Source organism: Lepidochelys kempii, chromosome 10 (genome assembly GCF_965140265.1).
Source record: "Lepidochelys kempii isolate rLepKem1 chromosome 10, rLepKem1.hap2, whole genome shotgun sequence".
Classification (NCBI taxonomy): Eukaryota; Metazoa; Chordata; order Testudines; family Cheloniidae; genus Lepidochelys; species Lepidochelys kempii.
In genome coordinates, this window is record NC_133265.1 from 43,328,282 (window position 1) to 43,334,192 (window position 5,911).

Below are 5,911 nucleotides of genomic sequence, written 5' to 3' on the forward strand. Positions count from 1 at the left end.
AGCTTGCTGTCCAATGAGGTGCATGCAAAGACATTTGGGCTAGAAATAAAGCCCTTGGCAGGATTATGCGGGGCCTTTATGGGGCTGGGCGATGGTGGGATCCCCATAAACATGCTCATGGTTCTTATTCAGCAGCTGGTACGTGAGCTACTTCCACCAACTGTAACGAGTGAGGCATAAAAGACAGTGGAAGGAGCCCGACGGGGGTGGGTTCCGGCTGCCCCAGGAGCGCTCACTGGGAAGGTCTGGAGTCTGGCTTATTTCACAAAGGGGCAGCCACAGCATGTTGTGGCTCCCTCCACCCCCCTTTGGTTTAAATTTCTCTTGTGGGCTCTCCCTGTGAGCTTGCTAGGGCAGGGTTTATAATGAGAACCTGGCCAGAGCCTGGGGCCAGTATGCAACATTGTATTAAAACAACCCTGCCATCACCGAACATTCTAGCTGCAGCAGGTAAGTCAAGAGCTCAAAGGCTAAGAAATGCCAGAATTAAGGTTGCCATGCAGCCGGAACTGGGCTCCCTTGTACATATGCAGTAAGCTCAATCTTGCCCAACAACTGCATCATCCAGGAGGTCAGACTAATGGTCCCGTCTGCCTTAGAATGAATGAATCACAGCGGAGTTCCATGCCAAAGCCAGAAACAGACACTGACCCTCCCGGGTCCCAGCTTTAACTACAGAGAACTTCCCTGCTCTCCTTAAAACCTCCTGCCTGGTTCATTGTCCAGCTGGTGCACTGACTGAGGCAGGGGTTCTCTACAGCACATCCTGTGTGATCATGTAATTACAGGCTGTATCATAACATATATGGACAAAGGGGCTGAATGGAAATTGCACGGACAACCTTGGTTCGCCTTGCCTAACTCTTAAGGTCTTGACTTTGCAACCTTAAATGAAAAATTTTATAACATGATTTCCTAGGTTTTTTTTATAATAATAATACCTAGCTCTTTCATACCATGTTGTCACCTACTGATCTCCAGGCTCTTTTCAGAGGAGGTCAGTAGATTTATCTCCATTTTACACATGGGAAAACTGAGGCACAGAGCAAAGAAGTGACTTGCCCAAGGTCACCAAGCAGGCCAATGGCAGTACTACCAGGAATAGAGCCCAGGTCTCCTGAGTCCCCATCCAGTGCTCACTCCACTAGGCAACACCACCTCCCTATCTTTAAAGAAAGAAAATGTTGGGGGGGAAATCCCCAAAAGGCCATCATATGGCACCACATTGATTCTACTGCATATCAGCAGTCACTATGGCTCTATTGCAGCCTTTTAGATCTACAGCATAGAGCTCTACTGCATAAGCTGAAGGAGTAACCAGTAGCAGCAGTAAGCTGTTATGCCCTGTATGGACCAGTCACTAGAGGGGGACATGGCATACATAACCCCTTCCCAAACAGCAGTTAGATGGTCAGAATCATGGGTCCCCAGCGGCGTTTTTGGACTGCCCTCTCGTCCAAGAGCTGCTCCAGAGTGTGATTCTCTCTGGTGGTTGGCTAAGAGAACAGCGGGCAATGTGACAGACCTGGCTGCGACTGGGTTCTAAATGCTGCAGATCCGTGCAGGAGTGGGGCAGTCTGGGGCGGGCATGTAGCTCGGTCAGACCAGCCTGCACGCATGTTGTGACCTGGCTGGGATCGATCTACTTCTCTTTGCATGGAGACCAGGGCACCTGAGTTTTACCTTGGGCCCTCATCAGGAACAGCTCTTGATTGTGCTGTTCCCGACGTGCCGGAGGGTAGCACGAAGCAGCCTGATGCGTTCTGACTCACGCAGCACCCACGAACTCTCTCTGCACTGCGGGGCGAGTGATAGGACTGACAGATGTACCAGGCAGGGGATTACATGCTCCACTATGATTACAACAACCTGTTGCCCTCCGGATCCATCTCCCGGCTTTTAGCAAGCGCCGGTAGGTGCTCAGCCCTTGCTGATCAATGGAAGGCAGGAAGCGGGAGGAGCCGGACCTGTGCAGCTATGGACAGGTCCACTGGTACCCCATAGGCGTCTAGGAGTGGGATAATGAACGCTGTGACCCCCATCAAACTTTGCTTTGAATGTTGCCTGCTCCCCTGGTGCTACCTGGGTTTAGTTTAGAGTTAATAGGGTTTCTTGCTTGCAGTTGTGTTCCTCTCCTTTCACCAGTGCACAGACGGCTCCTCCAGGAAAGCAGCTGGGATGGCTGCCATCTTGGACTTGAGCTGGGGACAGCCAGATTTAAAAGCGTGAACTGCAGCAGCCCAGCTGGCCCTGTAACAGCCTGATAGGCTGGGGCATGGAGGGGCCTTGGGACCACCAGTGGGTTACAAGGCACTGTCCTCTGCGGTGTGTGTTCAGGTTGACTTCCTGGGAGCTGAGGACACAAGGCAGGGGGATTTACTGCTTGGACTCTGCTTTGTTTCCGCCCCGCAGGTTTCACCCCAGATAGGAAACAGGCTTTTGCTGGGGAATTATTTGCTTATCTGAGCCCCCTACGGTTTCCATTTGACCTTTAAAACCAGAGGCATAGTTTGAGTGATATATTTGGTGGTGGGGACACGGGACGGGACACACATGCGCTGAAGCCGGTTCCTCTGGCTCTGTCCCCCCGGCTGGAATGGTACCTGGGCTGCCAGTGCTGGAGGGGGGAAGGGCCTGCTTAACTGGGGAGCCCCAGGTGCTGCTGCCATTGAGGGGATGCTGCATGCCAGGCTCCCGCTACCCCATTGTTCCCCTATCCCAGTCTCTTCCCCATCCCTTCCCCTCCTCCTGCCCCACTCCCCTATCCCCTCCTTCCCCCTGCCCTATACCATCCCTCAGGCCTGTGGCATGCCTATACAGAGTCACCAGCAGGTGGAGTGTGGCCGCTGCCTCCAGGAATGCACCAGCCCAGAGTGTCAGGCACGCTCCTCCCACTCCCTGGGAAATCCTTAGTGTGTTCCTCCCTCCCCCGCCCACCCCAGGCCCCTTTCTCTCTGTGTCCCGAGACTAGACACACACAGCCGCTCTCACCTGGGCGCACCGCTGCGGTGTGTTATCTGGAGTGCAACTGGGCACCACTGCCCTCTCCTGGCTGGACCCAGAACCACCCCACTGGGCATCAGGCCCGGCCTGCTCCCAAAAACGGGAGGCTGGGGCTAGTTCTGTGACTGGGGTCTGAGCAGGAGGGTTGCGGGAGGGTGGGGGAAGACCTGCTGTTGGCAGGTGGTTCTGAGTGGGGGTGCGTGTATTGAACTGTTTGCAACACACATTGTCAGGCCTGGGCACATCCATGTGCCAGAGGCCACCGCTGCTTGTATGTGCAAACTGGGAGCAGGGGGCATCTGCCCGTTTGGCAATGAATTCCCTGATGGTGTCTGTGCCTTTGCTCATTGGCAACCCTATGCCTTAGCTATGGGGCCTGGCCACTTTGCCATGTCACCCACATGCTGCTACACACGTTACACAAATGCAAGGCATGGCTCAGGGAGGACTGGTGTGTGTACAAGCTCATGCGGGCACACGTACATTTGTTCACCCATGCACAGGCACGAACATACTTGAACACACGTGCACACACATTCACATTCACATGTGCTCACCAACCCTCCCCGAGCAGGTTTCCTCTCTGCTCCCTCCCCTCTGGGTTGACCCCTGCCTTGCTATGCACCAGAGATCATCAGTGATTCTGTTGCTGTCTCTGGCTGGTGCTGTGTGCATAAATACGAGCGGTGCCCCTGGGCATTGGCCCTGCCCTGACCTCAGCTCTTCGTGCTTCCCTGGTGCTCTTTGGAAGAGGGCAAGGAAGTGTTTCCTGCTTGGCATAATGATGCCAAATCCTCTTTTCTCCTCCCCAGGGACCCAGGGCTGCTTTGCGGCTGCATTGCTCCAATTAACCGGCTAAAGGGCTGACAGTGCCTCAGCAGATGGGACTGGCTTGCTAGGGGTCTGGCTATTGGTATTTCCAGTGCTCGGAACCCTCACACATCTGCAAGTCACCCAGTGCATCTCAGACTGGACCTGCAGTGTCCCATGTTATTCCAGGCTCAGCCCCTGGCCACACAGCTCTGCCAGTACCTTCCTGATCGATACCCCTCCTCCACCCACTATTCCAGCCGTGGACTCTGTGTCGTCCGCCCAGCTCTGCTAATGCTCCTCAATCCTGATCTGCAGCCCACCCCTCGCTGTGCCTGAGTCCCCCCTCCCACAACTCTGCCAGTGCCCCTCAGTCTGTTTGTCTCCATCCATTCCAAACCTCCCTTTGCCAGCACTGGTGCCCTGTGTCTCCCTGGTTGGTCCCAGTGGCTGGCAGTGTTTTCCCTAGAGCTCAGTTAGGGCCATCTCTCTGCCCCCACTGTGGGTCTTAGACTCCTGTCTCCAGCCCTGTGGGGTTTGCTCTGTCCTGTCCTCCCAGTGCCTCAGACCATGTCTGAACTTCCCAAGCCCTCCACCTTGCTTTGAGCAGTCACGAGAGTCGTGTGTCCCCGGAGCTGTTGGACTGGGGCCACATCTGGGCTGAGTGGGCCTGGCTAGGTTTGCGGCAGCTTTCAGAGGGGCTTCCTTGTGCCCATCCTTCACTGCAGCTGTTTTCTGTCCTCTGAGTTCTCCCAGAGGCTAGAGACAGGAGCCTGAGGGTGTGGGGAGCTGGATGGCATGAGAGGGGTCATGATCTGCACACCTGCTGGCCAGCAGTTCACGGTGTTAGAATCCTGCTTAGGCCCCATTACCATCTACGGCCCAATTCCCCACCCATTTGCTGTCCCTCGCTCCCCATTCCTGAACAGCCGGGGGCCTGGCGGGTTGGCGTCATTAGCAATAGCCATGCAATGACTGTCCCGGGGACACCGGGGTGGGTGGGTGGAGCAGGTCTCCTGGAGCCCTCAGCTCATCGCCTCTCTGCTCAGGCCCCTGGGTTATGCCCATTCTGCGCAGTGAACAGGGAGTGCGGCGGAGACCCTTTAGCTAGCTGCAGGCCATAACTGGGTCACCTCCACTGCCACGTGGCTGGACATGTGCAGTGCTCAGAGCTTTCCTCCCATGCCTTGGGGCTCTGGTTGCAGTGCACAGATGGGGGAGTGGGGCCTGTTCAGGGAGGGGGGCTGTGGGTGGGTGGGGTCTCCTGCCCCTGTGGTGTTGCTAGGCAGGAGGGGGGGGTAGGAAGGTGTCTCCAGCCCCTGTGGTGTAAGTCAGCAGGGCTCAGAGGCCCATGTGGGGATGGTGGTAGAGGCCCAGGCCTGGGTGCTCTCACCTGGTGCTGGGACCTTCCCGGAGCAATGCCCAGCAATTCCACTCACATCTGGAACGGCTGCAAATTCCTTTTCTTTGCTCCCTCCCCTTTGGGTTGGGCATAAACTTTGTCTCATGCTTAACCCTGAGCTCTGAGTCATGGAGAGGGGGGGAAATTGACTCTCTACCACAACCCCCCCATCTGCCCCACTAGCCCTTACGGCCGAGGGCCCCTTGGCACAGATCCAGAACCTGCTAGGTCCTCCAAGCCATTTAAAGGGCAGCACCCTGGTTTTGCTGAATCACCCAGGGGGCTGGTTAGCAGAGGTGCAGGAAGCTGTGCCTCCTTCTGAGTCGGCTGATTGGCTGCCCTGAGCAGCTGGGCATGGTCCCAGACTTGGGAGTGGGGGTGGGGGTGGACTAGCCTGCATGGAGGGGCTACACCTGTGTGTAAAGAAAGCTCCATGGCAGGGTTTGGCTGCCCACGAAAGGGGCAGGGGGTAGGAGAGGGGAGCTGGGGCAGGATGTGGGGGTTAGATGTTCAGGCCCAGATCCTCCAGGGTATTTAGTTGTCTAACTGATCTCATTGGGTGATAGCCACCTGTGGGGATCCTGGCCTCAGACACTGCTGAGTGTGTGGGTTCACTAGTGGGGCAGCCAGCCATCTGGGGAAGATGCTGTGGTATGAAGCCCGGGGCTCTCCTGGGGACTGGGTGCCTGGCACACA